Below are 24,005 nucleotides of genomic sequence, written 5' to 3'. Positions count from 1 at the left end.
CATTCGGCCCGTCGAGTCCACTCGGCCATTCAATCATGGCTGACCTCTCCCTCCTAACCCTATTCTCCTGCCTTCTCCCCATAACCCCTGACACCCGTTCTAATCAAGAATCTATCTATCTCTGCCTTAAAAATATCCACAGACTTGTGGCCTCCACAGCCGTCTGTGGCAAAGAATCCCACAGATTCACCACCCTCTGACTAAAGAAATTCTTCCTCACCTCCTTTCTAAAAGAGTGCCCTTTAATTCTGAGGCTACACTCTCCCACCAGTGGAAACATCCTCTCCACATCCACTCTATCCAGGCCGCTCACTATTCGGTACGTTTCAATGAGGTCCCCCCTCATCCTTCTAAACTCCAGTGAGTACAGGCCCAGTGCCAACAAACGCTCATCGTATGTTAACCCACTCATTCCTGGGTTCGTTCTCATAAACCTCCTCTGGACCATCTCCAGAGCCAGCACATCCTTCCTCATATATGGGGCCCAAAACTGCTCACAGTGTTCCAAATGTGGCCTGACCAGCGACTTGTAGAGCCTTACACTGATCGGGTCCACGCCGACCAGCGATCCCCACATACTAACACTATCCTATACACACTAGGGATAATTTTTACATTCACACCAAGCCAATTAACCTACAAACCTGCACGTCTTTAGAGTGCGGGAGGAAACCGAAGATCTCGAAGAAAACCCAAGCAGGTCACGGGGAGAACGTACAAACTCCGTACAGACAGCACCTGTAGTCGGGATGGAACCTGGGTCTCCGGCGCTGCATTCGCTGTAAGGCAGCAACTCTACCGCTGCACCACCATGACCGCCTGAATTACGTTGAAAGGCTTCAAACCACTTGTGGCTCTCAGAGACACAAGAGCAGGGAACACGATTCCATCGCTGAGTCCCTGCAGCATTTTTCATGATGGCAGCAAGATTGGATGTCAATGACAAGCAGGTACGTTTGCAAGTGAATGCGTTTTCAAGGCAGGGGAGTCACACCGAGCTACATAAAGCATAATCAGGAACCTCTAGCAACATTTGTCTCTTTCACAAAGGCATAAGCTCCCCGTACAATAACAGCAATGAACAAAAGCAGCATAAAATAGAAGATTTATGCGTCGAACATCAAGCTACAAAACATCATCGCTGGTGAGGACACACAGGCAAGAGCAAAATATCTGACATAACACAGCTGTGAAACACACACTTCACAAAGCAAAGGATCTGTACTCTGTCCCTAACCCACACTGCCCCTGCCCTGAGAGTGCAGGAAAAAACTGCAGATGCTGGTTAAAATCGCAGCTCGACACAAAACGCTGGAGTAACTCAGCGGGTCAGGCAGCATCTGTGGAGAGAAGGAATGGGTGACGTTTCAGGTCGAGACTCTTCCTCAGACTTTGTCCTGCCCCGTCCCCTGACATCAGTCTGAAGAAGGGTCTCGACCCGAAACGTCACCCATTCCTTCTCTCCACAGATGCTGCCTGACCCGCTGAGTTACTCCAGCACTCTGTGAAACGTCACCTATCCATGTTCTCCACAGATGCTGCCTGACCCGCTGAGTTACTCCAGCACTCTGTGCCCTGCATGTGTGTGTGTGTGTGGGTCAGGGCAATGGGAGCTGGACGCTGGACTTTATCCATTTCTAGTCATTTTAAAAACTATTGGGATTCCTCTGGTGCCCCCGTTCCCATCATCGTCCACGAAGCGCACCAGTAGATTAATTTCCTTTTCAGAACCAGGCTGGAAACAGGCCATTCGGCCCACCAAGTCCACACCGACCATCGATCACACTAGTTGATAAACACTAGCTCTACGTTATCCCTTTTCTCACCCATTCCGTACACACGAGGGGGCAATATACAGAGGGGCCAGTTAACCTACGCACCCGCACGGTGGTGCAGCGGGTAGAGCTGCTGCCTCACAGCGCCAGAGACCCGGGTTCCATCCTGACCTCAGGTGCTGTCCGTGTGGAGTTTGCACGTTCTCCCTCTGACCGCCTGGGTTTGCTCCGGGCGCTCCGGTTTCCCCCCACATCCCAAAGACATGCGGGTTTGTGGGTTGATCCCTGGTTCTTGATCCAACCTATCCTGGGTAAAAGACTCTGTTCATTCACCCCGTCTCTTCCCCGCATAGAGTGATACCGTGCGGAAACAGGCCACTCGGCCCAAACCGCCCACACTGACCAACATGTCCCAGCTACACCAGTCCCACCTGCTGGTGTGATTAGCTGCACCCTTTGTGTGATTTTATCCACCTCTATAAGATCACCCCTCATCCTCCTGCGCTCCAAGGAATAAAGTCCCAGCCTGCCCAACCTCCCCCTGTGGCTCAGACCCTCCAGTCCTGGCAACATCCTCGTAAATCTTCTCTGCACTTTTCCAGCTTGTCTCCCACTTAGAGGCAAACAGCGTGGACAAAAGACCATTCGGCCCAACTTGCCCACTCTGACCAACATACCCCATCTACACTAGTCCCACCTGCCTGCGCTTGGCCCATATCCCTCTCAACCTGTCCTGTCCATGTACCTGTCCAAATGTTTCTTAAATGTTGGGATAGTCCCAGCCTCAACCACCTCCTCCGGCAGCTCGTTCCATACACCCACCACCCTCTGTGTGAAAAATGTTGAACGCTTACATGGACATAGAAAGCAGGTGCAGGAGGAGGCCATTTGGCCCTTTGAGCCAGCACCGCCATGCATTGTGATCATGGCTGATCATCCACAATCAGTAACCTGTGCCTGTCTTCTCCCCATATCCCTTGATTCCACTAGCCCTTAGAGCTCTATCTAACTCTCTTTTAAATCCATCCAGTGAATTGGCCTCCACTGCCCTCTGTGGCAGAGAATCCCACAAATTCACAACTCTCTGGGTGAAAAAGTTCCTTCACATCTCAGTTTTAAATGGCCTCCCCTTTATTCTTAGACTGTGTGGCCCCTGGATCTGGAATTCTCAGACTGTGGCCCCTGGTTCTTGGTGTACATCTTTCTGCATCCATGCCATTCATCTCTCTGGACTCTCCCAACACCGTGGGTCGGTCCTTGAGCAAGAATGTCTCATCTGTCTGAAGTGCCCTCTCCTGACCCAAGGATAGATGGAGGAAAATCCATAATTCTATTGGAAGATTTTGTGCCCAGAGAATACAATGATAAAAGTGTGAGACTTTTATATATCAATCATTAATCTTCACTGCTATACCTTACAACTGCAGGATTTATTTTTGAAAAGTTGCATTTATACCCCTTCAGATTGTCACAGAGAGCCCTTCTCTTATGCCGGTGCACCTGGCAGATATTGATGAAGGGAAGATTCTCACCAACATTGAGATGAACGACCAGGCATTCTGCTTGCTGGGAGAAGGTGGGCAGCACGCAAACTCCCTCCTCCAGCACAGACAGACATTTGATGTTTGTGCTGAAGATAGACACACAATCTGAGGAAGGATGTGCTGGCTCTGGAGAGGGTCCAGAGGATGATCCCAGGAAGAGGTGGGTTAATCTACGAGGATGTTGCCAGGACTCGCTGTAAGGGGGAGCAGGCTAGGGCTTTATTCCATGGAGCGCAGGGTGATCTTACAGAGGTGGATAAAATCACACAAAGGGTGTGATACAAATAGCTAATCACACTAGCAGGTGGGACTGGAGTAGTTTAGTTTAGAGATACAGCACCGAAACAGGCCCTTCGGCCCACCGGGTCCGCGCCGACCAGCGATCCTCGCACACTAACACTATCCCACACACACTAGGGATAATTTTTACATTTATACCAAGATAATTATCCTACAAACCTGCACGTCTTTGGAGTGTGGAAGGAAACCGAAGATCTCGGAGAAAACCCACGTAGGTCACGGGGAGAACGTGCAAACTCCGTACAGACAGCACCCGTGGTCGGGATGGAACCCGGGTCTCTGGCGCTGCATTCGCTGTAAGGCAGCAACTCTACCGCCGCGCCACCGTGACCGCCCGTGTAGCTAGGACATGTTGGCCAGTGTGGGCAAGTTGGGCCGAAGGGCCTGTTTCCGCACTGTATCACTCTGTGACTCTATGAGGGGAAGGGAGAGGGCATTTAGAAGCACAGCGGCAGAGAACTGGGTTCGATCCCGACTGCGGGTGCTGTCTGTGCGGAGTTTGTACGTTCCCCCCGTGACCTGCGTGGGTTTTCTCCGACTACTACGGTTTCCTCCCACACTCCAAAGACGTACAAGTTAGTAGGTTAATTGGCTTGGTAAAATTGTAAATTGTCCCTAGTGTGTGTGTGGGATAGTGTTAGTGTGCGGGGATCGCTGGTCGGTGCGGACTCGATGGGCCGAAGGGCCGGGAGATCAGGTTGATCTGACCTTCTCTCAGTCCGCCTCAACCAACCTGATCTCCCGGTGGCTGAGCACTTCAACTCCCCCTCCCACTCCCAGTCTGACCTTTCTGTCATGGGCCTCCTCCAGTGCCATAGTGAGGCCCACCAGAAATTGGAGGAACAGCACCTCATATTTCGCTTGGGCAGCTTGCAGCCCAGCGGTATGAACATCGACTTCTCCAACTTTAGATAGTTCCTCTGTCCCTCTCTTCCCCTCCCCCTTCCCAGTTCTCCCTCTATCTTCCTGTCTCCACCTATATCCTTCCTTTGTCCCGCCCCCCTGACATCAGTCTGAAGAAGGGTCTCGACCCGAAACGTCACCCATTCCTTCTTTCCTGAGATGCTGCCTGACCCGCTGAGTTACTCCTGCATTTTGTGAATAAATACCTTCGATTTGTACCAGCACCTGCAGTTATTTTCTTACACGATTGAGCGGAGTCAACATGGATTTATGAAGTGGAAACCATATTTGACAAATCTATTAACCATTTCTGAGGTTGCAACTAGCAGAGCTGATCAAACTAAACAGGTCGATGGGATGCATTTAGGTGGAAACACAAGGAACTGCAGATGCTGGAATCTTGAGCAAAGCACAAAGTGCCGGAGGAACTCAGCTGGTCGGGCAGCATCTGTGGAGGAGGAGGGAGAGACAAGGGTTTGGGTTTGGGTCCATTCATCTTTATTTTTACATTAGATTTATTTTAGTATTAAACGGTTCCTGTTCCAGTTTTTTCAGTGTAAACTGCAGTGGAGATGGTAAGACAGAGACGTGTGGGGAATGCTTGACACAGGAGCAGTGAGGTGTTGTTATGGTTGCCAACTGTCCCTTATTAGCTGGGACATCCCGTATTTTGGGCTAAATTGGTTTGACCCGTACGGGACCGGCCTTGTCCCATATTAGTAGTAGGGTTGCCAACTTCCTCAATCCCAAATACGGGACAAAGGGTGACATCACCGCCCCGCGCCCCACGTGACCTCACCCAGCCAGCGGCCACGTGCTCCCGCTCCACCAATGGCGGCTGCCCGTGCCGGGAGCGCGTGGCCGCTGGCTGGGTGAGGTCACGTGGGGTGTGGGGCGGTGACGTCACCTTGTCCCGTATTTGGGAGTGAGGAAGTTGGCAACCCCTAGGTGTTGTGGAAGTCAAGGCCGCAGCTGATACATGGAGCTTCTACTCCATTTGAACTGGTGTTACACGAGCAATTGATCCCTGCAGTCACAACCCTGGGCACTGAATAGAGACATTGATCAGATGAACGCTGAAAGTGGTGTAAGGTTAAACGTTGTCCCCTGACGGTGTTTTTGTCAAGGTGAATGCAGTGGTGGAGCTGTGGGGGGCGGTGTGAGGTGTAGTCTGACTGCCATCGTGTGAACGCTTTGGAGACTTGGTCTCCAGGGAAAGATATTATATTAGGAGCTCAGTAACACAGCCCAAGTGAATCTCTGCTCATCGTGGTCCCCAGACACAGGGATTACCCCAGCCCTGGGGACCACTCCTCATGTGTGCAAGCTGCCCCCATCAACCCTCACCTTCACTCGAGTTTGGACTGCAACAATGCCATCTGATCAGTGGAGGGAGGGAGATAGGGAGGGAGGGAGAGAGGGAGAGAGGGAGGGAGGGAGGGAGGGAGGGAGTGAGTGAGTGAGTGAGTGAGTGAGTGAGTGAGTGAGTGAGTAAGTGAGTGAGTGAGTGAGTGAGTGAGTGAGTGAGTGAGTAAGTGAGTGAGTGAGTGAGTGAGTGAGTGAGTGAGTGAGTGAGTGAGTGAGTGAGTGAGTGAGTGAGTGAGTGAGTAAGTGAGTGAGTGAGTGAGTGAGTGAGTGAGTAAGTAAGTAAGTAAGTAAGTAAGTAAGTAAGTAAGTATGTATGTATTCAGGGAACATGACTTTACAATTGAAGACCACACAGAAACACTTTGTAGTAGCAGAATGCCAGGGGTGGTGGTGGAGGCAGATACGATAGTGGTGTTTACGAGACGTTTGGAGAGGCGCGTGGATATGCTGGGAATGGAGGGATCTGGATCACATGCAGGCAGATAATGATGGGTTTGGCATGGACAATGTGGGCCGAAGGGCCTGCAGTTTGGCTGCACTGTTCTACGTTCTGTCATGGACGTGGATTGTCCAAGCCAATGTTCAGTAGGTGTTGCATCTGCCTCTGTGCCAACATCCATGGAGCAACCTCTGGCAGACCCCCTCAGACACATCAAAGACAGGCACAAGATGCTGGAGTAACTCAAGGGCATCCCTAGAGAGAAGGAACGGGAGATGTTTCAGGTCGAGACCCTTTTTCATCCATGAAGTTATGTCTGACAGATGTTTAGTTTAGTTTAGAGATACAGCGCGGAAACAGGCCCTTCGGCCCACCGGGTCCGTGCCGCCCAGCGATCCCCGCACATTAACACTATCCTACACCCACTAGGGACAATTTTTACATTTACCAAGCCAATTAACCTACAAACCTGTACGTCTTTGGAGTGCGGGAGGAAACCGAAGATCTCGGAGAAAACCCACGCAGGTCACGGGGAGAACGTACAAACTCCGTACAGACGGCGCCCATAGACGGGATGGAACCCGGGTCTCCGGCGCTGCATTCGCTGTAAGGCAGCAACTCTACCGCCGCGCCACCGTGACCGCCCCACGTCCTGAAAAACATTCCTGGCTCCAGCTTCCTCAAACGTTGACTCACGCAAAAGATGCTTGGGTTTTATTACAAAATCAAAGACATCGTCCCAGCAGCTTGCGGAGTCCAGGAGCAGATTCCAACAGTGCTGCTTGCTTTTTACTCTGCTCCTGTCTCCCATGTTACGCTGTACGATTCCTATCACAGAGAGGCCAGCTAACCCTTGTTAATTATTTAAAACAAATAAATCTATCTGAACACGCTGAGCAGACAGGGTAAGTGGAACACACACGAGGATGTCGACAAAGGCTAGTGTCAAACACGTTGGGGTTCAGCGTTGATCCAAGCGTAGACTGGGCCAGCGCTTCGCCAAACACTTGCGCTTGGTCCGCCAGGGCCTGCTGGATGTCCCGGTCACTGCCCGCTAACTCCCCCTCCCATTCCCACACTGACCTCGCTGTCCTGGGCCTCCTCCACTGTTAGTGAGGCCCAGCACAAACTGGAGGAACCACCACCTCATATTCCACTTGGGCAGCTCACACCCCCAGCGTATGAATGTTGAATTGTCCAATGCATTGAATCACCCAGGGGCCACACAGTCCAAGAATAAAGGGGAGGCCATTTAAAACTGAGGCGAGGAAAAACTTTTCCACCCGGAGAGTTGTGAATTTGTGGAATTCTCTGCCACAGAGGGCAGTGGAGGCCAATTCAATAGACAATAGACAATAGACAATAGACAATAGGTACAGGAGTAGGCCATTCAGCCCTTCGAGCCAGCACCGCCATTCAATGCGATCATGGCTGATCATTCTCAATCAGTACCCCGTTCCTGCCTTTTCCCCATACCCCCTCACTCCGCTATCCTTAAGAGCTCTATCCAGCTCTCTCTTGAAAGCATCCAACGAACTGGCCTCCACTGCCTTCTGAGGCAGAGAATTCCACACCTTCACCACTCTCTGACTGAAAAAGTTCTTCCTCATCTCCGTTCTAAATAGCCTACCCCTTATTCTTAAACTGTGGCCCCTTGTTCTGGACTCCCCCAACATTGGGAACATGTTTCCTGCCTCTAATGTGTCTAATCCCCTAATTATCTTATATGTTTCAATAAGATCCCCCCTCATCCTTCTAAATTCCAGTGTATACAAGCCCAATCGCTCCAGCCTTTCAACATACGACAGTCCCGCCATTCCGAGAATTAACCTAGTGAACCTACGCTGCACACCCTCCATAGCAAGAATATCCTTCCTCAAATTTGGAGACCAAAACTGCACACAGTACTCCAGGTGCGGTCTCACCAGGGCCCGGTACAACTGTAGAAGGACCTCTTTGCTCCTATACTTAACTCCTCTTGTTATGAAGGCCAACATTCCATTGGCTTTCTTCACTGCCTGCTGTACCTGCATGCTTCCTTTCAGTGACTGATGCACTAGGACACCCAGATCTCGTTGAACTCCCCCTCCTCCTAACTTGACACCATTCAGATAATAATCTGCCTTTCTATTCTTACTGGATGAATTTAAGAGAGAGTTAGATAGAGCTCTAGGGGCTAGTGGGAACAAGGGATATGGGGAGAAGGCAGGCACGGCTTACTTTGGGCCCATGTTTGGATAGCGATGTTAATTTGAGAAAGCTTGCTTTACATACACACCAATAATTTAAATCGCATTAGACTTGAGAATTCATTATCAATGGTCATTAACCCGTGATGGAATTATCCCAATTAATTCAATTTGCAGTCTAGCTAATCACAGACAGCTCACAGCTGTGCCCACAGTGACGTGTCATGGCTGCCTACACTGTTTCCACAGTCACGGCAGATTCTAAAACTTTTAATCCGTGTGTTTATATAATTCGTGTCGATTTAGAATGAACGATAAATCCATACCTGACCTCCTAGGTGGTGCAGCGGGTAGAGCTGCTGCCTCACAGCGCAAGAGACCCAGTCTCCATCCTGACCTCGGGTGCTGGCTGTCTGTCTGTGTGGAGTTTGCACGTTCTCTTTGTGACCACGTGGGTTTTCTCCGGGTGCTCTGGGTTTCCTCCCACATCCCAAAGACGTGCGGGTTTGTAGGTTAATCGGCCCCTCTGTAAATTCCCCCTAGTGTGTAGGGAATGGATGGGAAAGTGGGATAACACAGAACTAGTGTGAACGGGCGATCGCTGCTCGGCACGGACTCAGTGGGCCGAAGGGCCTGTTACTGCGCTGTATCTCTAAACTAAACTAAACTAAAGAGTGAGGCCCAGCACAAATTGCAGGAACAGCACCTCATATTTTGCTTGGGCTGTTTACACCCCAGCGGTATAGACAATAGACAATAGACAATAGGTGCAGGAGGAGGCCATTCAGCCCTTCGAGCCAGCACCGCCATTCAATGTGATCATGGCTGATCATTCTCAATCAGTACCCCGTTCCTGCCTTCTCCCCAAACCCCCTGACTCCGCTATCCTTAAGAGCTCTATCTAGCTCTCTCTTGAATGCATTCAGAGAATTGGCCTCCACTGCCTTCTGAGGCAGAGAATTCCACAGATTTACAACTCTCTGACTGAAAAAGCTTTTCCTCATCTCAGTTCTAAATGGCTCTACCCCTTATTCTTAAACTGTGGCCCCTGGTTCTGGACTCCCCCAACATTGGGAACATGTTTCCTGCCTCTAACGTGTCCAACCCCTTAATAATGGCTGAATGGGAGATACCAGAGGGTAACGGTTGACAATTGTATGTCAGGTTGGAGGCCAGTGTCTAGTGGAGTGCCCCAAGGATCTGTGTTGGGTCCACTGTTGTTTGTCATTTACATTAATGATCTGGATGATGGTGTGGCAAATTGGATTAGTAAATATGCAGATGATACTAAGATAGGTGGAGTAGTTGATAGTGAGGTAGATTTTCAAAGTTTACAGAGAGACTTGGGCCTTTTGGAAGGGTGGGCTGAAAGATGGCAGATGGAGTTTAATGCTGATAAGTGTGAGGTGCTGCATTTTGGTAGGACAAATCAAAATAGGACGTACAGGGTAAATGGTAGGGAATTGAGGAATGCAGTGGAACAGAGGGATCTGGGAATAACTGTGCATTGTTCCCTGAAGGTGGAATCTCATGTGGATAGGGTGGTGAAGAAGGCGTTTGGTATGCTTGCCTTTATAAATCAGAGCATCGAGTATAGAAGTTGGGATGTAATGTTGAAATTGTACAGGGCATTGGTGAGGCCGAATCTGGAGTATGGTGTGCAGTTCTGGTCGCCAAATTATAGGAAGGATGTCGACAAAATGGAGAGGGTACAGAGGAGATTTACTAGAATGTTGCCTGGGTTTCAGCACTTAGGCTACAGAGAGAGGTTGAACAGGTTGGGTCTTTATTCTTTGGAGCGTAGAAGGTTGAGGGGGGACTTGATAGAGGTTTTTAAAATTTTGAGAGGGACGGACAGAGTTGACGTGGGTAGGCTTTTCCCTTTGAGAGTGGGGAAGATTCCAACAAGGGGACATAGCTTCAGAATTGAGGGACAAAGGTTTAGGGGTAACATGAGGGGGAACTTCTTTACTCAGAGGGTTGTGGCTGTATGGAATGGGCTTCCGGTGGAAGTGGTGGAGGCTGGCTCGATTTTATTATTTAAGAGTAAATTGGATAGGTATATGGATAGGAGGGGATTGGAGGGTTATGGTCTGAGTGCAGGTAGATGAGACTAGGTCAGGGAGAATGGTCGGCGTGGACTGGTAGGGCCGGACAGGCCTGTTTCCATGCTGTAGTTGTTATATGTTATATGTTTGTTATATGTTAATCAATGTTCAACCCCTTAATGAACATTGACTTCTCTAATTTCAGATAGTCCCTGCTTTCCCTCTCTCTCCATCCCCTCCCCCTTCCCAGTTCTCCCACCAGTCTGACTGTCACCGACTACAATCTATCTTTGTCCCGCCCCCTCCCCTGACATCAGTCTGAAGAAGGGTCTCAACCCGAAACATCGCCCATTCCTTCTCTCCAGAGATGCTGCCTGATCCACTGAGTTACTCCAGCATTTTTGTCTACCTTTGATTTAAACCAGCGTCTGCAGTTTTTTCCCCCGAAACAGTGAGTGCAAATAATGACAGAGCCGGTGAGACAGATTCTCCTGCATTGGGATATGGGGTTGTCCCTGTAAGGCTTTGCGCTGCCTGTCACAATAAACCCCTCGGCTTCATTGCACAGAAACCCCAAACGTGGCAGCTTACAGCCCAGCGGTATGAATATTGATTTCTCTCACTTCAGGTAGCCCCGGCATTCCCTCTCCCTCCATCCCTCCCCCACCCAAGTCACACCAGCTTCTCGTTCTCACCCAACGCACAGCTAACAATGGCCTGTCTCCTTTACCATCGTTACTTTTTTGCATACATTTCATTCATTGTTCTTTATCTCTCTACATCACCGTCTCTCTCTCTCTCTCATTTCCCTTATCCCGAACTAGTCTGAAGAAAGGTCTCGACCCGAAACGTCACCCATTCCTTCTCTCCAGAGATGCTGCCTGTCCCGTTGAGTTACTCCAGCACTTTGTGTCTTTCTTCGGTGTAAACCAGCATCTGCAATTCCTCCCTGCACAACCCCAAATAAAAGCTGGTCTCCCACACTGTACAGAAATCCCCATCTAATTAAAACCATTGAAATCAAAGATCTAATCTAATCTTGAAATATTTCCGCAGTGTGGTTTGCAAATGCACCTGTTTGTGTTAAAACTGGAAAGCCCAGTGCCACCACACCACACCGCACAATTAGAATCATGTTTGTGTAAAATATTCATTTTAAATGTTTCCTGTTTAGATTTAATCAGTGGATGAATGATTAAAATGAACTGCAGAACAAAGCTTTGTAAATTGGTTGTTTTAATTGAAACATTATGGGAATATCAATTTTTCAATATTATTCCTCAGACGATGATATAATTTGCCCTTGTTGTGAAATGTTAGATGCTCACGTTCAATATTCTCCCCTCTCCCATCGGGCAAGAGGCACAGAAGTGCGAAAACGCTCATCTCCAGATAGAGGGACATAGAAAATAGGTGCAGGAGGAGGCCATTTGGCCCTTCGAGCCAGCACCGCCATTCATTGTGATCATGGCTGATCGTCCATAATCAGTAACCCGTGCCTGCCTTCTCCCCATACCCCTTGTTTCCACTAGCCCCTAGAGCTCTATCTAAGTCTCTTTTAAATTCATCCAGTGAATTGGCCTCCACTGCCCTCTGTGGCAGAAAATTCCACAAATTCACAACTCTCTGGGTGAAAAAGTTTCTTCTCATCTCAGTTTTAAATGGCCTCCCCTTTATTCTTAGACTGTGTGGCCCCTGGTTCTGGACTCCCCCAACATTGTGAATATTTTTCCTTCATCTAGCTTGTCCAGTCCTTTTATAATGGACAGTTTCTTCCCGGCTGTTATCAGGCAACTGAACCATCCTACCATACCCAGAGAGCAGTGCTGAACTACTATCTACCTCATTGGAGACCCTCGGACTATCCTTGATCGGACTTTGCTGGCTTAACCTTGCACTAAACGTTGTTCCCTTAACCTGTATCTGTGCACTGTGGACGGCTCGATTGTAATCGCGTGTTGTCTTTCCACTGACTGGTTAGCACGCAACAAAAGCTTTTCACTGTACCTCGGTACACGTGACAATAAACTAGACAGAAACTGATACCATTGCCACATCCCAAATCATTAACTGTCTCTGGAACGCCAGAGGCTGGTTGAGATCTGATAGATGTACATAAAACGATGAGAGGCAGACAGAGTAGACAGGCAGAACCTGTTTCATAGCATGGAAATATCAAACTCTGGAGGACACAGCTTTAAGGTGAGAGGGGCAAAGTTTAAAGGAGTTGTGTGGGGAGATAATTTTTCACACAGAGGGTGGTGGGGCCTGGAACGTGCTGCCGGGGGGTAGTGGTGGTGGAGACAGATACCATAGTGGTGTTTATGAAGCTATTGGACAGGTACATGGATAATGAGGGGAATAATGCTCTAATTTTATTGAGTCTGAAGAAGGGTGCCGACCCAAAACATCACCTATTCTTTTCTCCAGAGATGCTGCCTGTCCCGCTGTGTTACTCCAGCACTTTGTGTCTATCTGTGGAATAATCCAGCATCTGCAGTTCCTTCCTACACTACTCTCAGTCTGAAGAAGGGTCTCGACCCAAAACATCACCCGTTCCTTCTCTCCAGAGATGCTGCCTGACCCGCTGAGTTACTCCAGCACTTTGTACCTGTCCACGTTCTCCACAGAGATGCTGCCTGACCCGCTGAGTTACTCCAGCACTTTGTACCTGTCCACGTTCTCCACAGAGATGCTGCCTGACCCGCTGAGTTACTCCAGCACTTTGTACCTGTCCACGTTCTCCACAGAGATGCTGCCTGACCCGCTGAGTTACTCCAGCACTTTGTACCTGTCCACGTTCTCCACAGAGATGCTGCCTGACCCGCTGAGTTACTCCGGCACTTTGTACCTGTCCACGTTCTCCACAGAGATGCTGCCTGACCCGCTGAGTTACTCCGGTTTTTTGGTGTCTATCTTCGGTCTAAACTAAAGTAAACTCTGTGTGGTGCAGCAGCATTCTCGCCCAGACCCGGACCCCCAGACCCCCAGACCCAGATCCCCAGACCCCCAGACCCAGACCCAGACCCAGACCCCTAGACCCCCAGACCCCCAGACCCAGACACCCAGAACCAGACCCAGACCCAGACCCCCAGACCCAGACCCCCAGACCCCCAGACCCAGACCCCCAGACCCAGAACCCCAAGACCCCCAGACCCCCAGACCCAGACCCCCAGACCCCCAGACCCCCAGATCCCCAGACCCCCAGACCCCCAGACCCCCAGACCCCCAGACACAGACCCCCAGACCCCCAGACCCCCAGACCCCCAGACCCAGAACCCCAGACCCCCAGACCCCCAGATCCCCAGACCCCCAGACCCAGAACCCCAAGACCCCCAGACCCAAACCCAGACCCCCAGACCCCCAGACTCAGACCCCCAGACCCAGAACCCCAAGACCCCCAGACCCCCAGATCCCCAGACCCAGACCCTCAGACCCAGACCCCCAGACCCCCAGACCCAGAACCCCAAGACCCCCAGACCCAAACCCCCAGACCCCCAGATCCCCAGACCCCCAGACCCAGACCCCCAGACCCAGACCCAGAACCCCAGACCCAGACCCAGATCCCCAGACCCCCAGACCCAGACCCCCAGACCCAGACCCAGACCCCCAGACCCCCAGACCCCCAGACCCCCAGACCCCCAGACCCAGACCCCCAGACCCCCAGACCCAGACCCCCAGACCCCCAGACCCCCAGACCCCCAGACCCCCAGACTCCCAGACCCCCAGACCCCCAGACCCCCAGACCCAGACCCCCAGACTCCCAGACCCCCAGACCCCCAGACCCCCAGACCCAGACCCCCAGACCCCCAGACCCCCAGACCCAGACCCAGACCCCCAGACCCAGACCCAGACCCAGACCCAGACCCCCAGACCCCCAGACCCAGACCCAGACCCCCAGACCCAGACCCCCAGACCCAGACCCCCAGACCCAGACCCATCTGGTCACCAGCACCAGGGTTGCACTGAGCGTTTGGTGACCATGCAGGGCCTGGCAGACCGCCCCATGCCCGCTCCTCCTCTCCCAACACTCCACCGTCTCCTCGCGCCAACACGTGCGCAACGATGACCTTGCGATTACTCCGCATCCACGTCCTGTCACCGTGAGTCAACAATTTCTATTTTTGCAAAAATTAATACCAGGAAATGTGCTGAAGGCTGAACATTCTCTCTCCGCACTGTCACGTTGCCAGCGTTTCCATAACAATAAAAGATGTGGCTGTCATGTGTTAATAAACATTAATGGGAGCAAGAGAGGATAGCCTTGAACCTAAACACAAACAGCTCTCAGTTTGAAGGATGGGAAGGTTGGTGGAGGAGACAGTGAGAGAGGGAAGGTGTGGGCACAGGTGTGAGGCAGTGAGAGAGGGAAGGTGTGGGCACAGGTGTGAGACAGTGAGAGAGGGAAGGTGTGGGCACAGGTGTGAGACAGTGAGAGAGGGAAGGTGTGGGCACAGGTGTGAGGCAGTGAGAGAGGGAAGGTGTGGGCACAGGTGTGAGACAGTGAGAGAGGGAAGGTGTGGGCACAGGTGTGAGACAGTGAGAGAGGGAAGGTGTGGGCACAGGTGTGAGACAGTGAGAGAGGGAAGGTGTGGGCACAGGTGTGAGACAGTGAGAGAGGGAAGGTGTGGGCACAGGTGTGAGACAGTGAGAGAGGGAAGGTGTGGGCACAGGTGTGAGACAGTGAGAGAGGGAAGGGTGTGAGCTCCACATAGGCTGCAGATAGTTACTGACCGACAAAGGCATCTGGAATAACAGCGGGTCGAGCCGCTACCTCACAGGGCCAGAGGCCTGGCTTCCATCCAGCCTTGGCTGCTATCCCTGTGTATGAACGTAGGACGTTCTTTTAGAAAGGAGATCAGGAGGAATTTCTTTGTGAATCTGTGGAATTAATTACCCCAGAAGGCTGTGGACTAGAGTCTCCAACTGTCCCGTATTAGCCGGGACATCCCGTATTTTGGGCTAAATTTGTTTGTCCCGCATTAGGCCCAAGGGCCGCTGTAGATGCTGGGTGGGGGTGGGTGGGGGATGGGTGGGTTTAGGGTGCTGAGTGGGTGGGCGGTGGTGGGTGAACTGGGGGCGGTGGGCCATGGGAACCCCTGGAGGAGTGCGGCCGGGATGGGCACTGGATGGGAACATGGGTGGTCTAGTGCGTGGGTTTGTCGATCAGCAGTGTGGGAATATAACTGCAGACGCTGGCACAAATCGAAGGTATCACAAAATGCTGGAGTAACTCAGCGGATCAGGAGAGAAGGAATGGGTGACGTGTCAGGTCGAGACACGAAGGGTCTCGACCCGAAACGTCACCCATTCCTTCTCTCCTGAGATGCTGCCTGACCTGCTGAGTTACTCCAGCATTTTGCCGATTGGTGGTGATTAATACGGGTGTCAGGGATTATGGGGAGAAGGCAGGAGAATGGGGTTAGGAGGGAGAGATAGATCAGCCATGATTGAATGGCGGAGTAGATTTGATGGGCTGAATGGCAGTATATTGCTCCTATCACTTATGAATCTTGCCTAAATCACCAAGTGCTAGAGTAACTGAGTGGGTCAGGCAGCATCTGTGGTGAATGTTTAGTTTAGTTTAGAGATACAGCGCAGAAACAGGCCCTTCGGCCCACCGAGTCCACACCGACCAGCGATCCCCGCACACTAACACTATCCTACACACACTAGGGACAATTTACATTTATATTGAGCCAATTAACCTGCAAACAGGTACGTCTTTGGAGTGTGGGAGGAAAGCAGAGTTCCCGGAGAAAACCCACGCAGGTCATCGGGGGAACGTACAAACTCCGTACAGAAAGCACCCGTAGTCGGGGTCGAATCAATAGACAATAGACAATAGACAATAGGTGCAGGAGGAGGCCATTCGGCCCTTCGAGCCAGCACCGCCATTCAATGTGATCATGGCTAATCACTCTCAATCAGTACCCCATTCCTGCTTTCTCCCCATACCCCCGACTCCGCTATCCTTAAGAGCTCTATCTAGCTCTCTCCTGAATGTATTCAGAGAATTGGCCTCCACTGCCCTCTGAGGCAGAGAATTCCACAGATTCACAACTCTCTGACTGAAAAAGTTTTTCCTCATCTCTGTTCTAAATGGCCTAACCCTTATTCTTAAACTGTGGCCCCTGGTTCTGGACTCCCCCAACATTGGGAACATGTTTCCTGCCTCTAATGTGTCCAACCCCTTAATAAGAGATATAAGAAAATGACTGCAGATGCTGGTACAAATCGATTTATTCACAAAATGCTGGAGTAACTCAGCAGGTCAGGCAGCATCTCGGGAGAGAAGGAATGGGTGACGTTTCGGGTCGAGACTGAAGAAGGGTCTCAACCCGAAACTTCACCCATTCCTTCTCTCCCGAGATGCTGCCTGACCTGCTGAGTTACTCCAGCATTTTGTGAATAAATCAACCCCTTAATAATCTTATACGTTTTGATAAGATCCCCTCTCATCCTTCTAAATTCCAGTGTATACAAGCCTAGTTGCTCCAGTCTTTCAACATATGACAGTCCCGCCATTCCGGGAATTAACCTAGTAAACCTACGCTGCACGCCCTCAATAGCAAGAATATCCTTCCTCAAATTTGGAGACCAAAACTGCACACAGTACTCCAGGTGCGGTCTCACTAGGGCCCTGTACAACTGCAGAAGGACCTCTTTGCTCCTATACTCAACTCCTCTTGTTATGAAGGCCAACATTCCATTGGCTTTTTTCACTGCCTGCTGTACCTGCATGCTTCCTTTCAGTGACTGATGCACTAGGACACCCAGATCACGTTGTACGTCCCCTTTTCCTAACTTGACACCAGTCAGATAATAATCTGCCTTCCTATTCTTACCACCAAAGTGGATAACCTTACACTTATCCACATTAAACTGCATCTGCCATGCATCCGCCCACTCACACAACCTGTCCAAGTCACCCTGCAACCTCATAGCATCTTCCTCACAGTTCACACTACCCCCCAGCTTTGTATCATCTGCAAATTTGCTAATGGTACTTTTAATCCCTTCATCCAAGTCATTGATGTATATTGTAAATAGCTGGGGTCCCAGCACCGAGCCTTGCGGTACCCCACTGGTCACTGCCTGCCATTCTGAAAGGGACCCATTTACCCCCACTCTTTGCTTTCTGTCTGTCAACCAATTTTCTATCCATGTCAGTACCCTACCTCCAATACCATGTGCTCTAATTTTGCCCACCAATCTCCTATGTGGGACCTTGTCGAAGGCTTTCTGAAAGTCGAGGTACACCACATCCACCGGCTCTCTCCTGTCAATTTTCCTAGTTACATCCTCAAAAAATTCCAGTAGATTTGTCAAGCATGATTTCCCCTTCGTAAATCCATGCTGATTCGGAATGATCCTGTTACTGCTATCCAAATGCTCCGCAATTTCGTCTTTTATAATTGACTCCAGCATCTTCCCCACCACTGATGTCAGACTAACTGGTCTATAATTTCCCGTTTTCTCTCTCCCTCCTTTCTTCAAAAGTGGGACAACATTAGCTACCCTCCAATCCACAGGAACTGACCCGGAATCTATAGAACATTGGAAAATAATCACTAATGCTTATTCCTTGGCTTTGTGCAGCCGCCTTCGGCAGTGCTGAGGATCAGTGCAAGGAATCCGAGTCTCCGGCGCTGTGAGGCAGCAACTCTACCCGAAGCAGGTTGTGGAGACACACGGACCCACTGCAGACCCACCCACCGAGCCCATGGCTCGTTACCTGGTCAGCCCTGGTCACTAATCAAGTGGAAACACAGTGAATCCTTGGAGCGCAGGAGAATGAGGGGGATCTTACAGAGGTGTACAAAATCACGAGAGGAATAGATCGGGTAGATGCACAGAGTCTCTTCCCCAGAGTAGGGGAATCGAGGACCAGAGGACATAGGTTCAAGGGGAAAAGATTTAATAGGAACCCGAGGGGTAACTTTTTCACACAGAGGGTGGTGGGTGTATGGAACGAGCTGCCAGAGGAGGTAGTTGAGGCTGGGACTATCCCATCGTTTATGAAACAGTTAGACAGGTACATGGACAGGACAGGTTTGGAGAGATATGGACCAAGCGCTGGCAGGTGGGACTAGTGTAGCTAGGACATGATGGCCGGTGTGGGCGAGTTGGGCCGAAGGGCCTGTTTCCACACTGTATCACTCTGTGACTCTATGACTCTATGGTTCTGTGGCTCTATGACTCCACTAAATCAGTTGACACGTGAGGTCTGCTTTCAAGGCTGTCTGCGGCTTTTTGAAATATCATTTATATGTCATGTATATGTGGGACCATGATCCTCAGCACTGCCGAGAGACGGCTGTACAAAGCCAAGGAATATGGAGCAGCTCGCACTGACCTTACGCTCAGCTGCAAGGCAATGAGCAGCTGGGAGAACAGCCAGGTTCCCCGCAGTATCATCCCTCTCACACAACACAGAACAGCCACGGGAACAGGCCCTTCGGCCCACAATGCCCATGCTGACCATGATGCCAAACCCAACTCTTATCCACCTGCACGTGATCAATATCCCTCTGTTCCCTGCACTTCCATATGTCTGTCTAAAGGCCTCTTAAACACCACTATCGTATCTGCCTCCACCCCTACTCCTGGCAGCGAGTTCCAGGCCCCCACCACTAGCATCGCCAGCTGTCCCGTATCAACCGGGACATCCCGTATTTTATTGGTATGAATGTATGGAAAATCAAATTCCTCGTATGTTGCAAAACATACTTGGCTAATAAAGCAGTATTCTGATTATGATTATGTTAAAGAAGGGTCTCGACGAGAAAAGTCAACAAGGAGTTGACTTTAATTCCTCTCGTCGGTGTAAGCCAGAAGGCCTTCGACAAGGTCCCACATAGGAGATTGGTGTACAAACTTAAAGCACACGGTATTGAGGGTTCAGTTTTGAGGTGGATAGAAAATTGGTTGGCGGACAGGAAGCAAAGAGTAGGAATAAACGGGTCCTTTTCGGAATGGCAGGCAGTGACTAGTGGGGTACCGCAAGGCTCAGTGCTGGGACCCCAGTTATTTACAGTGTATATTAATGATTTGGACGAGGGAATTGAATGCAACATCTCTAAGTTTGCGGTTGACACGAAGCTGGGTGGCAGTGTTAGCTGCGAGGAGGATGCTAGGAGGCTGCAGAGTGACTTGGATAAATTAGGCGAGTGGGCAAATGCATGGCAGATGCAATATAATGTGGATAAATGTGAGGTTATCCACTTTGGCGGCAAGAACAGGAAAGCAGAGTATTACCTGAATGGTGACCGATTAGGAGAGGGGGAGATGCAACGTGACCTGGGTGTCATGGTGCACCAGTCATTGAAAGCAAGCATGCAGGTGCAGCAGGCAGTGAAGAAAGCGGATGGTATGTTGGCATTCATAGCAAGAGGATTTGAGTTTAGGAGCAGGGAGGTTCTGCTGCAGTTGTACAGGGCCTTGGTGAGACCGCACCTGGAGTATTGTGTGCAGTTTTGGTCTCCTAATCTGAGGAAAGACGTTCTTGCCTTAGAGGGAGTACAGAGAAGGTTCACCAGATTGATCCCTGGGATGGCGGGACTTTCATATGAAGAAAGACTGGATAGACTAGGCTTGTACTCGCTGGAATTTAGAAGACTGAGGGGGGATCTTATAGAAACATATAAAATTCTTACGGGGTTGGAGAGGCTAGATGCGGGAAGATTGTTCCCGATGTTGGGGGAGTCCAGAACCAGGGGTCACAGCTTAAGGATAAGGGGGAAGTCTTTTAGGACCGAGATGAGAAAACATTTCTTCACACAGAGAGTGGTGAGTCTGTGGAATTCTCTGCCACAGAAGGTAGTTGAGGCCAGTTCATTGGCTATATTTAAGAGGGAGTTAGATGTGGCTCTTTTTGCTAAAGGGATCAGGGGGTATGGAGAGAAGGCAGGTACAGGTTACTGAGCTGGATGATCAGCCATGATCATATTGAATGGTGGTGCAGGCTCGAAGGGCCGAATGGTCTACTCCTGCACCTATTTTCTATGTTTCTATGTTTCTATCTGCATTCCCTTCCTACTGTACATGATGTTTTTGTTCTGCAGGCCGCTGTGACAGCCCGTGTCAGTCTGGGTGAATTTATCATTCACATTTCTGAGATGCAGCAATTTTTAAATTGGATTAATTTCCGTGAACATGCGGTGTTGTGAGCTGGTGGCCAGCGGGCTACGTTCCAGAAGTGCCCGATTTCTGAAGGAATATTAACATCCTCAACATCACTTTGCCTTCTGTCCGCAGGATGGATGGACTTGTCATGAAGCAGGCAAAACAGATTGATAAAGAGCACGAGGCGGGGATCAATGTTTATATATCAATAGGGCAGTGAGTGGAACACAAATGAACTCAGCCTTCTCTCTCACGCTGCTAGAAGATGCAGGTCGACTTTGTTCCTGCATGAAGCTGATTTTTAGTTTAGTTTAGAGATACAGCGCGGAAACAGGCCCTTCGGCCCACCGGGTCCGCGCCGCCCAGCGATCCCCGCACACTAACACTATCCTACACACACTAGGGACAATCTTTACATTTACCGAGCCAATTAACCTACATACCTGCACGTCTTTGGAGTGTGGGAATAAACCGGAGCACCCGGAGAAAACCCACGCAGGTCACGGGGAGAACGTGCAAACTCCGCACAGACAGCACCCGTGGTCGGGATGGAACCCGGGTCTCTCGCGCTGGGAGGCAGCAGCTCTACCCGCTGCGCCACCGTGCTGCCCTGATGTGAGAACAACAGACTCTGACTCAGGAGGCGTGGTGGGGTGGGAGGGGTGGGTTTGTGGGGGGTGGTGCAGGGGGGGGGGGATAGGGGGCGTTAGGGGTGGGGAGGCAGGGGGTGGTGTGGGGGGAGGTAGGGGGTAGGGGGGTGGTGTAGGGGGGAGGGTAAGGGGTAGGGGGATGGTGTAGGAGGGGGGTAGGGGATGGTGTAGGGGGGGTAGGGGGCGTGAGGGGTGGGGGAGGGGGGGGTGGTGCAGGGGGGGAGGGGAGGGGGTAGGGGGATGGTGTAGGAGGGGGGTAGGGGATGGTGTAGGGGGCGTGAGGGGTGGGGGAGGGGGGGTGGTGCAGGGGGGGAGGGGAGGGGGTAGGGGGATGGTGTAGGAGGGGGGTAGGGGGCGTGAGGGGTGGGGGAGGGGGGTGGTGCAGGGGGAGGGTAGGGGGTAGGGGATGGTGTAGGAGGGGGGTAGGGGGCGTGAGGGGTGGGGGAGGGGGGGGGTGGTGCAGGGGGGGAGGGGAGGGGGTAGGGGGATGGTGTAGGAGGGCGGTAGGGGGCGTGAGGGGTGGGGGAGGGGGGGTGGTGCAGCGGGGGGAGGGGAGGGGGTAGGGGGATGGTGTAGGAGACAGAGAACCACTACTCAGTCGTGGAGTCAGACAGTGTGGAAACAGGCCCTTCAGCCCAACTTGCCCACACCGACCAACATGCCCCATCAGTCTGTGGAAGGGTCTCGTCCCGAGACGTCACCCATTCCTTCTCTCCAGAGATGCTGCCCGTCCCGCTGAGTTACTCCGGCATCATGTGTCTATGTCCCATCTACATTAGTCCCTCCTGCCCCGTGTTTGGTCCACATCCTTCTAAACCTGTCCTATCCATGTACCTGTCCAAGTGCCCCATCTAAGCTAGTCCCATTTACCAGTGTCCCAGGTACCTGTCCACGTACCTGTGTAAATGTCGTTAAATGTTGGGATAGTCCCAGCCTCAACTACCTCGTCTGGCAGCTCGTTCCATACACCCACCACCCTCTGTGTGAAAACGTTGCCCCTTGGGTTCCTATTATTGGAGGAACAGCATCTCGTATTTGCTTGGGCAGCTCCCAGCCCAGTGGTATGAATATTGGTTTCTCTAACTTCAAGTAGCCCCGGCATTCCCTCTCTCTCCATCCCCCCCTGCGTAAAAAAACCTGCCCCGCACTGGGGCGGCACGGTGGCGCAGCGGTAGAGTTGCTGCCTCACAGCGCCAGAGACCCGGGTTCCATCCCGACTACGGGCGCTGTCTGTACAGAGTTTGTACGCTCTCCCCGTGACCGGCGTGGGTTTTCTCTGGGTGCTCCGGTTTCCTCCCACACTCCAAAGACGCACAGGTTTGTAAGTTAATTGACTTTGGTATAAATTGTAAATTGTCCCTAGTGGGTATAGGGTAGTGTTAGTGTGCGGGGATCGCTGGTCGGCGCGGACCCGGTGGGCCAAAGGGCCTGTTTCCGTGCTGTATCTCTAAACTAAAGTGAACTAAACACACATCTCCTTTACACTTTGCCCCTCTCACCTTAAAGCTTTGCCCTCTGGACTGACATTTAACGACAGAGTTTCGCTGCTGGGAACCACAATCAGGTAGAGAATTAGCAGTCACTTGGATAAATATGGATTGATTAAAGAATGCCAATATGGATTAGTGAAAAGCAAATCACTTCCAACTAACTGATTGAGTTTATTGATGAGTTAGGAGGATCAGTGAGGGAAATACAGTTTTGCACATGGATTTCCAAACGCCTTTTTGAAGTAAAACATTTCTCAGCAAGGTCGACATCCATAACATCAAAGGAACTGATTGAGAATGATCAGCCATGATCACATTGAATGGCGGTGCTGGCTCGATGGGCCGAATGGCCTCCTCCTGCACCTATTGTCTATTGTCTAACTGTGTCTGCATGGATAGAAACTCAGCAAAGTGGAGGGAAAGCGTGGATCGCAGGGCCAGCGAGCTTCTGCAACTGGAAGACAAAAGGCAGTGGAGTCTCCCAGCACTATTACCTTCCTTAATAATTAAGGGGCGGCACGGTGGTGCAGCGGGTAGAGCTGCTGCCTCACAGCGCGGAGACCCGGGTTCAATCCCGACCAAGGGTGCTGTCTGTACGGAGTTTGTACGTTCTCCCCGTGACCTGCATGGGTTTTCTCCAGGTGCTCCAATTTCCTTCCACACTCCAAAGACGTGCGGGTTAGTACGTTGGCGAGGCAGGTACCATCTCTGGATAGAAGGAATGGGTAACGTTTCAAGACGTTTCGGGTCGCGACACTTCTTCGGAGATGCTGCCCGTCCCGCTGAGTTACTCCAGCAGTTTGTGCCTATCTTCGGTTTAAACCAGCATCTGCAGTTCCTTCCTACAACAGGTTTGTAGGTTAATTGGCTTGGTATAAATGTAAATTGCCCCTAGTGTGTGTAGGATAGTGTTAGTGTGCGGGGATCACTGGTAGGCGCGGACTCGGTGGGCCGAAGGGCCTGTTTCCTCGCTGTATCGCTAAACTAAACTAAACTATATTGTAACTTCAATATTCAGCGCACATCTCCAAACTTGTAGATTACAAGAATATTTGGAGATGCTGGGACTGTGAGGATCACAGAGTCCCACTGTGGAAACAGGCCCTTCGGCCCAACTCACCCACCTCGCCCAACATGCCCCATCTACACTCGTCCCACCTGCCTGCATGTG

This window comes from Rhinoraja longicauda, chromosome 6 (genome assembly GCF_053455715.1).
Source record: "Rhinoraja longicauda isolate Sanriku21f chromosome 6, sRhiLon1.1, whole genome shotgun sequence".
Classification (NCBI taxonomy): Eukaryota; Metazoa; Chordata; class Chondrichthyes; order Rajiformes; family Arhynchobatidae; genus Rhinoraja; species Rhinoraja longicauda.
The sequence above is the reverse complement of the archived record's forward strand: the minus strand, read 5'-3'. Positions refer to the sequence as shown.